The following is a 9,321-nucleotide window of genomic DNA, read 5'->3' as shown; positions in this document are numbered from 1 at the left end:
ATCGAACGGGCGGCCGTATAAGTACGGCCGGAACTTTCCAAGCGCCCACACCAGAGCCAAACACTCTTTTTTTGTCACGCTGTAATTAGTTTCGGCTTTCGTCAGAGTGCGGCTAGCGTAGGCTACAACGTATTCTGAATAGCCGGGCTTTCGTTGAGCGAGGACCGCGCCTAGCCCGACGCCGCTGGCGTCGGTGTGCACTTCGGTAGGAGCCGTCGGGTCGAAGTGGCGAAGAATAGGTGGGGAAGTGAGCAGACGGCGCAGAGTAGTGAAGGCAACGTCACATGCAGGGGACCAGGAGGTGAGGTTCACGTCACCACGAAGAAGCTGGGTTAACGGTGACATGATAGATGCAAAATTGCGAACAAAGCGCCAGAAATAGGAGCATAGGCTTACAAAACTGCGAAGTTCTTTCATGGTCGTCGGCTTGGGAAATTCTGCGACTGCTCGAAGTTTTGCTGGGTCTGGTAATACGCCGTGCTTGGACACGATGTGGCCTAGGATGACGAGCTCGCGTGCAGCGAAGCGGCATTTTTTCAGGTTAAGCTGCAGACCAGCGTTAGTCAGACAACTCAAAACGTGCCCGAGACGAAGGAGGTGCGTAGGAAAGTCATGGGAGAAAACCACGACATCGTCGAGGTAACAGAGGCACATATTCCATTTGAGGCCACGTAGCGTATTATCCATAAGACGTTCAAACGTGGCAGGCGCGTTACAAAGCCCAAAGGGCATGACGTTAAATTCATATAGTCCGTCTGGTGTAATGAATGCCGTTTTTTGGCGATCGGCTTCTGCCATTGGGACCTGCCAGTAGCCAGACCGCAAATCTAGCGACGAGAAAAATTCCGCTCCGTGAAGGGTGTCAATGGCGTCATCAATGCGCGGCAAAGGATAGACGTCCTTGCGGGTTATCTTATTCAAACGACGATAGTCCACGCAAAACCGGATAGATCCATCTTTCTTACGCACCAGGACGACGGGAGACGCCCAGGGACTGAGATGGTCGAATGACGTCTCTACGAAGCATATCTTCGACTTGATCGTTGATGACGCGGCGCTCTTCAGCGGAGACACGGTATGGTCTTTGACGCAGTGGCTGGTGTAGGCCGGTGTCAACATGATGTTTGACTTGTGATGTGCGGCCCAGTTGAGGTTGCGACACATCGAACGAACTCCTGAACTCATGTAGAAGATCCAGCAGGTCGGCATGTTCGATGGGAGTGAGAGTGTCGGCGATGGCGCTGGAAAACGTATCATTGGACGACTCCCCGAGTGCCGATAGTGCTTTTGGGTGGTCGCAGTAGTCGTCCGGGACATCAAACAAAAACGAAGGGTCGAGATCCTGCACGAGGCCGAGACATTCCCCCGCAAGGAATGTGACAGGTGTGGAAAGCGGATTGCTTACGAACATGTTGCTTCTTCCGGCGGCAAGGTCAATTGTTGCGATAGGCAGCGGCAAAGCTCGACGACATTTGAAGATATCGGAAGGCATAAAAAGAACTGTAGCGTCAGTGTAGGCGTTGCATGAAACGGGAACAAGGGTGAAATTTCCAGGCGGAATATCGGTATCTTCATGAACGAGCAACTTCGGCGGCTGATAAGGAGCGTCCAGTAATGGGACATCACACAAGGGTGAAAACTCAACTTCGGCGCGTGCGCAGTCTATGACGGCATTGTGGCGGTATAGGAAGTCCCACCCGAGGATGACGTCATGCGAACAGACAGTAAGAACAATAAACTCCACGATGTAAAGAATGCCTTCGATGGAGATTCTTGCAGTACAGGCTGCGAGAGGCGTTACTTGCTGTGCGCTTGCGGTGTGAAGCGACAGTCCGGAAAGCGGCATCGTTACTTTGCGTAGTAAACGGCAGAGATTAGCGGCAATAACAGAAACAGCGGCGCCAGTGTCCACAAGGGCGAAAGTACAATAACCTTCAACAGTTACTGCGACCACGTTAGCAGGAGAGGAGCGAGGGCTAAGACAGTTCGAAAACGGCGCAGTTCTTGCCTCTTGAACTGCGTTGCTTAGTTTTCCTGGTCGGAGGGTCCGGGCCGGCGACGCATGGGGGAGGGCGATCGCCGACGAGGAGAGGGTGCGCGTTGCGGCTGGAAGTCAAGGTGGTCAGTAGGCGCATAACGAGGTGGCGAGACGGGCCCGTATTGGACGAAGGGTTGGCTGCCGGGATGCGACGACCGAGCATAGTTGCCGAACGTCTGAGGTCGACGGCGGCAGTAGCGAGCAACGTGTCCGGGAGTGAAGTAAGCGTAGCAAATCGGTCGGTTATCGGGCGTCCTCCAGGGATTGGCGACTGGTGCTGCCGCCCAAGGTGCAGTATAAGCAGCCGGGTGTGCGGGCTGTGAGCGCGTGGTGTAGGGTGGTTGCGGGAGCCTACGTACAGCGTCTGCATATGTGAGCGGTGCGGCTACGGGCTGCATATCTTGCGAAAAGGCGACAGGAGGAGCAACGGGCTGCGCTGCATACGTTAGGGGCGCGGCCACAGGCTGAACGGCTGGCGGATAGGCGACAGGAGCGCCTACCGGCTGTGCGCCACCGGGGCAGTGACCACGGCTAGGTAGAGGTGGCTCGTAGTGCGTAGGAGGAACAGCTTGTGCAACCTCTTCCGATATAGCAGTGCGAAGCGGGGCAGGTAGACGGGTGGTGGTCTCGTGAGTAAAGGGCACTAGGGAAAGTTGGCGGGCGACTTCCTCACGGACGAAGGCTCGGACTTGCTGAAGCAATGATGAATTGTCCGGCATGGAGTCGAAACTGGACAGCGACTCACCACCAGGCTGAGGCTGCCTAGTCAGAGTGCGTTGCTTTTTCAACTCGTCGTAGCTCTGACACAAGCTGACGACTTCAGAAACTGTGCTTGGATTCCTTGCCAAGAGCATTTGAAATGCGCCGTCGTCGATGCCCTTCAGGATGTTTTTGGCCTTGTCAGATTCGGGCATGGTGTCATTCACACGTCGACAAAGGTCGACGACGTCCTCAATATAGCTGGTAAAGGTCTCGCCAGTCTGCTGAGAGCGGACGTGCAGGCGCTGCTCTGCCCTTTGCTTGCGGACAGCCGGCCGGCCGAACACTTCAGCACATGACGTCTTGAAGACGCTCCATGTGGGGATGTTGTGTTGGTTGTTATTAAACCACAATTCAGCGACGCCAGTGAGATAAAATATCACGTGGCCCAGCTTGTCGGCTTCATCCCATTTATTGTTGGCGCTCACGAGTTCGTAGTGCTCGAGCCAGTCTTCGACGTCGGTCCCATGTGCACCGCTGAAGACCTTCGGCTCCCGTAGCGTGTGATGGCCAGGGCAGTTGAACTAGAGCGAAGGCGTCGATGTAGTGGCGTTGGCAGTCATGACAGGTGGTAGCGTGCGGCTTCGCAGCTCCAGTGTGTAGCAACGGGGATTAACAGCACCTTCCACCAAATGTGAGGAGGTTTATTAGCCGTTAAAGTCGGCGACGAGACAGCGTGAACAACCGTCCAGCGATCGGCATAGCAACGAACCGAAGCACGAGCCGAGAGAGCCGGGCGTTGGCGATGCTGCTCGCTGCAGGTACATCTTCTTCTTCACACATCGAAGATGTTCTCGCCCTTTGCGGCCACATCGACAACAATATGGCGGAAAACGACCGTGTGCGCCACCTGCTAAAAGGAATTGCGACTGTCGCTTTTAATGCGCTTGTGGTGCGAAATCCTCCAACCGTAGCCGATGTTGTTGCTACCTGTCAGCGCCTTGAGGAGCTTCAGACCACTCGGGTACAACCTGATATATCTGAGCTGAGCTCAAGTCAAGATACAACAGAGCTTCGTGCAGTGATCCGCTCTATTATCCGCGAGGAACTTCACGCACAGGCTTCACCTCGCCACCTCGATATCTGAACGACGCCACCCGCCACTAGTTTGCGCGACGTCGTGAGGGAGGAACTGGCCTTGATGACTGGTACACCAGCTCCGAGTTCACAACCTATGCCCAGTTATGCTCACGTTGCTGCAACGACACCTACGCCCCACCAGAGCCTGGCCTCGATGACTGTCACACCTGTCCCGAGCTCATATCCTGTGGCCATGCCAACGTATGCTCAGGTTGCTGCTAGGACGCCTGCACCCCAGCAAAGCCCAATGCAGCTACCAGCGCCCGAAGTGCATGGTTCGCTCAACTCACTCGCACCGCGACCATCTTCCCAGCCTTACAACGCCTGGCGCAGTTCGCGGCTGACTTGCTTCTATTGCGGCATCCGTGGTCATATTTCAAGGTTTTGCCGACGCCGTCAGCAAGACGAACGACGAGGCTACGATAACGTTGAACGGGACGACTTCTACGCGACTGGACCCCCCTATCGTCGGCTGTATCCGAACAGCACACGTAGGTCGCCGTCTCCGCAGAACTTTGACCCAGTTGGCAGTTCCCGGTTCTCACGTCGTCGCTCGCCTTCACCGATGCGGCGTTCTTCTTCTCCTCTCCGACCTTCTACTTCAATTCCCGACCGCCAACTGGAAAACTGAACAGTGCAGCTTCGGGAGGGAAAGCTGCATCTTTCGAACTGCGTCAAACTCCTCCGGACCACCCATCGAATGTTTTATTGGTGTATGTTGAAGGTATACAGACAGAGGCACTGGTGGACACAGGCGCATCACATTCCGTAATTCGTGCAGACTTTTGTGCCCGCTTGAAAAAAGTTAGGACGCCCTACGATGGTCCTCCCCTTCATTGCGCAGATGGAGTCCCTATTCAGCCTTCAAGTGTTTGCACAGTCCGTGTTTTCATAGATGGCATCATTCACCACATTCAGTTTCTTGTACTTCCTTGGTGCACTCACACAGTAATTTTAGGATGGGACTTCCTTTCTTCGGCATCAGCTTTCATATCGTGTCGTCAGCGAGTCATTCGAATGTCAGCTACTGAGAGTTCATCGGATGTCGATCCATACAGCTTCCGTTTCATTGCTGCTACTGATTGTTTCATTTCGCCAGGAGATGAACAACTTTTAACGATCGCTTCGGATACTATAGTTAATGGTGACGTGTTCATAGCTCCATCAGTTCACTCGAAACCTGCGGGGCTTACCATAGCACCCGGCCTTGTGCGATTTAACGACGGTAAAGCATTGGTCACCGCCTTGAATCCAACTTCTTCGCCAGTGATGCTTCCCCAGGGCACTGCTGTGAGCTGCTTCGCTGACAGTGAGTCCTTTTCACTGATTCCCCTTCACGCAGAATCACCGCCTTTGTCTGCTACTACTGATATCAAGGCTACCACTGTTACCTTAAATGACACCATAAGTCCTCACCTCACTGCCGAGCAAAAGAGAGACCTCTTAGACCTTCTCCAAAAGCACAGCCTTTCGTTTGATGTACATTGCAAAGTTCTGGGCCGCACCACCGTTGCAGAGCACAGCATCGAAACCGAAGGCAGCTCCATTGTACGCCGCCGCCCATACCGTCTCTCTTCGGCTGAACGGCAAATCATCGAGAAAAACGTCGCCGACATGCTCAAACGGGATAGTATTCGACCTTCATCCAGCTACTGGTCGTCTCCTGTGGTGTTGGTCCGGAAAAAGGATGGCTCTGTCCGCTTTTGTGTTGATTACAGAGCGCTCAATAAGATCACGAAAAAAGACATATATCCGTTGCCATGCATAGATGATGCCCTGGACTCCCTACAAGGCACAGAATATTTCTCCAGCCTCGACCTCCGATGCGGGTATTGGCAAATACCTATGCGCGAAGCAGACAAGGAGAAAACAGCGTTTGCGACGCCTGACGGGCTTTACGAATTTAACGTCATGCCCTTTGGCTTATGCAACGCTCCAGCAACATTTGAGTGCATGATAGATACTGTCTTACGTGGTCTCAAATGGAAAACCTGTTTATGTTATTTAGACGACATCGTCATTTATTCTTCTACTTTTTATCAACACCTTAAGCGTTTGGACGAAGTTCTAACGTGCATTTCGAACGCTGGCCTACAGCTCAATGCAAAAAAGTGCCACTTCGCCAGCACAAGCATCAAAGTATTGGGTCACCTTGTCAGCAAAGACGGCGTTCGACCCGACCCCGACAAGGTTGCTGCCGTAATTAGTTTTCCACGTCCGCGCAATCAAAAACAATTGCGAAGTTTCGTGGGCCTGGCGTCTTACTTCCGCCGCTTCATCCGTCACTTTGCTGCCATGGCGGGCCGTTACACAAGCTTCTGACGTCAGGGACGGATTTCACGTGGACTGACGAGTGCGAGTGTGCTTTCCAAGCCCTTAAGCGTGCTTTGACATCAGACCCCGTCCTCCGTCACTTCGATGAGAGTGCACCCACTTTCCTGCACACAGATGCCAGCGGCCACGGAATCGGTGCTGTCCTCCTCCAGCGCGACGACACTTCACGTGAGAGAGTAGTTGCGTATGCCAGCCGCGCACTAACACCTGCAGAGCAGAACTACTCGATAACAGAGCAGGAATGCCTCGCTGTCGTTTGGGCCATCCATAAATTTCGACCTTATCTGTATGGACGCCACTTTACTGTGGTTACCGACCACCATGCCCTATGCTGGTTGTCCTCGCTGAAGAATTTGTCTGGGCGCCTCGGTCGCTGGATACTGCGTTTGCAAGAGTACACTTTTGACGTTGTGTACAGGTCCGGCAAACAGCATCAGGATGCTGACGCTCTCTCTCGCTGCCCTCTGCCACTTTCATCTCCAACCACGCATCCCGAATGCCCCTCAGGTGATCAAGCGGCTTCCTGTTCACTCACGTTATCACCCCTGGCAGTTGCTGGGTCGCTACCTTTAAACAACAGCGCCCAGTTTGCCACGTGCCAACGTGACGACCCCTACTGTAACCGCATCAACGGATACTTGAATGGCTCGCCTTCTCCACCTAATGCCAGACTACGTCGTCAGCTACGGCTGTTCAAGCTAGAGAACAATGTCCTGCAGCACTATACTTACAATGCGGATGGGCATCGGTGGGTGCCAGTACTTCCCCGTTCGCTGCGAAAACAAGTTCTCGAAGCATTGCACGACGACCCATCAGCTGGACACTTGGGATTTCAAAAGACCTACAACCGCGTTAGGAGCCGTTTCTTCTGGCCTGGTCTTTCTACCTTTGTGGCTAATTATGTCGCTTCTTGCGCACTTTGTCAACGCCGGAAACGAGCAACTTCAGCTCCTGCTGGCTTATTACAACCCATTACATGTCCCGACACACCTTTTGCCGTTGTCGGAATAGACCTCGTCGGGCCACTTCCCGTAACGCCAGCGGGCCACCGCTGGATCGTCACAGCCATCGACCACCTCACACGATACGCGGAGACCGCTCCTCTACGCACTAGCTCCGCCTCAGACGTTGCCGCCTTCTTTTTAGAAGCCATTGTGTTGCGTCATGGTGCACCTCGCACGTTGTTGAGTGACCGGGGCAAGGCCTTCATGTCGACAATTCTTGACGCAATTCTAAAAACTTGTGGCACACTTCATAAGACCACATCCGCTTACCACCCGCAGACAAATGGGCTGACAGAGCGATTCCACCGGACTCTAATCGACATGATATCCATGTATTTAGTTAGAAATTTGGCGCAACCTCGACTCACGCAAACACTCACACAAGCACACACACTTACACCAGAGCAACACACACGACACGCAGCGAGAAAAACGTCGCCGACATGCTCAAACGGGATATTATTCGACCTTCATCCAGCTACTGGTCGTCTCCTGTGGTGTTGGTCCGGAAAAAGGATGGCTCTGTCCGCTTTTGTGTTGCTATATTAAGCTATATCCATGGATTAAGCTATATCCATGTATATCGGACCAAACCACGATAATTGGGACAAAATCTTGCCGTTCGTAACATTTGCACACAACACCGCTGTTCAACGAACCACCGGGTATTCACCTTCCTTCCTCGTCTATGGTCGTGCGCCGACATTCACCATTGACGCCTCTTTCTTCAATGTAATGACAAAAACGTCGACGACTACGCCAGAACATTTCGTCTCAAGGCTTGCTGAGGCACGGCAACGTGCTCAACTCAACACGGAGGCCAGTAAAGAAGACCGCAAGCAACGCTATGACAGCTTTCGTCGAGACGTCACCTTCCGTCCTGGAGATGAAGTACTACTTTGGACGCCTGTTCGCACACCCGGATTGTGTGAAAAGTTTCAGTCTCGCTTTCTAGGACCTTACGTTGTTTGTGAAAGAACATCTCCGGTCAATTACCTTGTCACTCCCGTCGAGGGTTCCTCGGACCGTCGTTACCATGCCTCCGAGATTGTCCACGTTTCACGTCTTAAACCCTTTGTGCGCCGTACCTTTCCCGCCTAAGTCTCGGCCGGGCCGGCCGCTCAAGTGCGCGGGGAAAATAAGTGTGAGCATTATTTATGCGTCCCATCTATTCATCTGTAAATACTCATCATCACCAGTGAAGTTTAGGTTGTGGGGCACATACTCGAGTCAATAAAAGGAGAGTCTCGAGTGTTCTCGACGCCATCTTACATATATATATATATATATATATATATATATATATATATATATATATATATATATATATATATATATATATATATATATATATATATATATATATATATATATATATATATATATATATCTGTGCGTGTGTCTGTGTGTGTGTTTGTGTGTGAGAGTCTTATATTGGAAGACAGCTGCCTCGAAAGGAACAACGGGAGAAAAACGAAGGAATGGAGAAAAAGCGAACGCACACATAGAAAACAGCGATGACAAAGGGGAACAAAGTTGAAGCCGGCTTACAAAGGCGATGGTGAATGGGAAGATCTGACAGTAGTGAGTACACGATAAATGCAATGATCGATGAAAAGCGATGAATGGCTAACCGCACACTCACACAAAAATCGGAAGTTAGTCTGGAGGAAACTGGCCTTGCTTTAAAAACTCGCGCTTTTGTTTCTAGTTGCACGCTCAAAAAGGTGAAATAAATTTTGTTCAGGGATTCCGAACATCTACGGGCAAGAGGAGCTTAAACGTATAAGTGGCCTAACGATGACGTGAACAGAAGGCATTATGTCGAAGAGAAGGAGCGTTGCCAAAGAACTCTGCATCTATCTATCTATCTATCTATCTATCTATCTATCTATCTATCTATCTATCTATCTATCTATCTATCTATCTATCTATCTATCTATCTATCTATCTATCTATCTATCTATCTATCTATCTATCTATCTATCTATCTATCTATCTATCTATCTATCTATCTATCTATCTATCTATCTATCTATCTATCTATCTATCTATCTATCTATCTATCTATCTATCTATCTATCTATCTATCTATCTATCTATCTA

Source organism: Rhipicephalus microplus, chromosome 8 (genome assembly GCF_043290135.1).
Source record: "Rhipicephalus microplus isolate Deutch F79 chromosome 8, USDA_Rmic, whole genome shotgun sequence".
Lineage (NCBI taxonomy): Eukaryota > Metazoa > Arthropoda > Arachnida > Ixodida > Ixodidae > Rhipicephalus > Rhipicephalus microplus.
Note: the sequence above shows the minus strand (reverse complement) of the source record.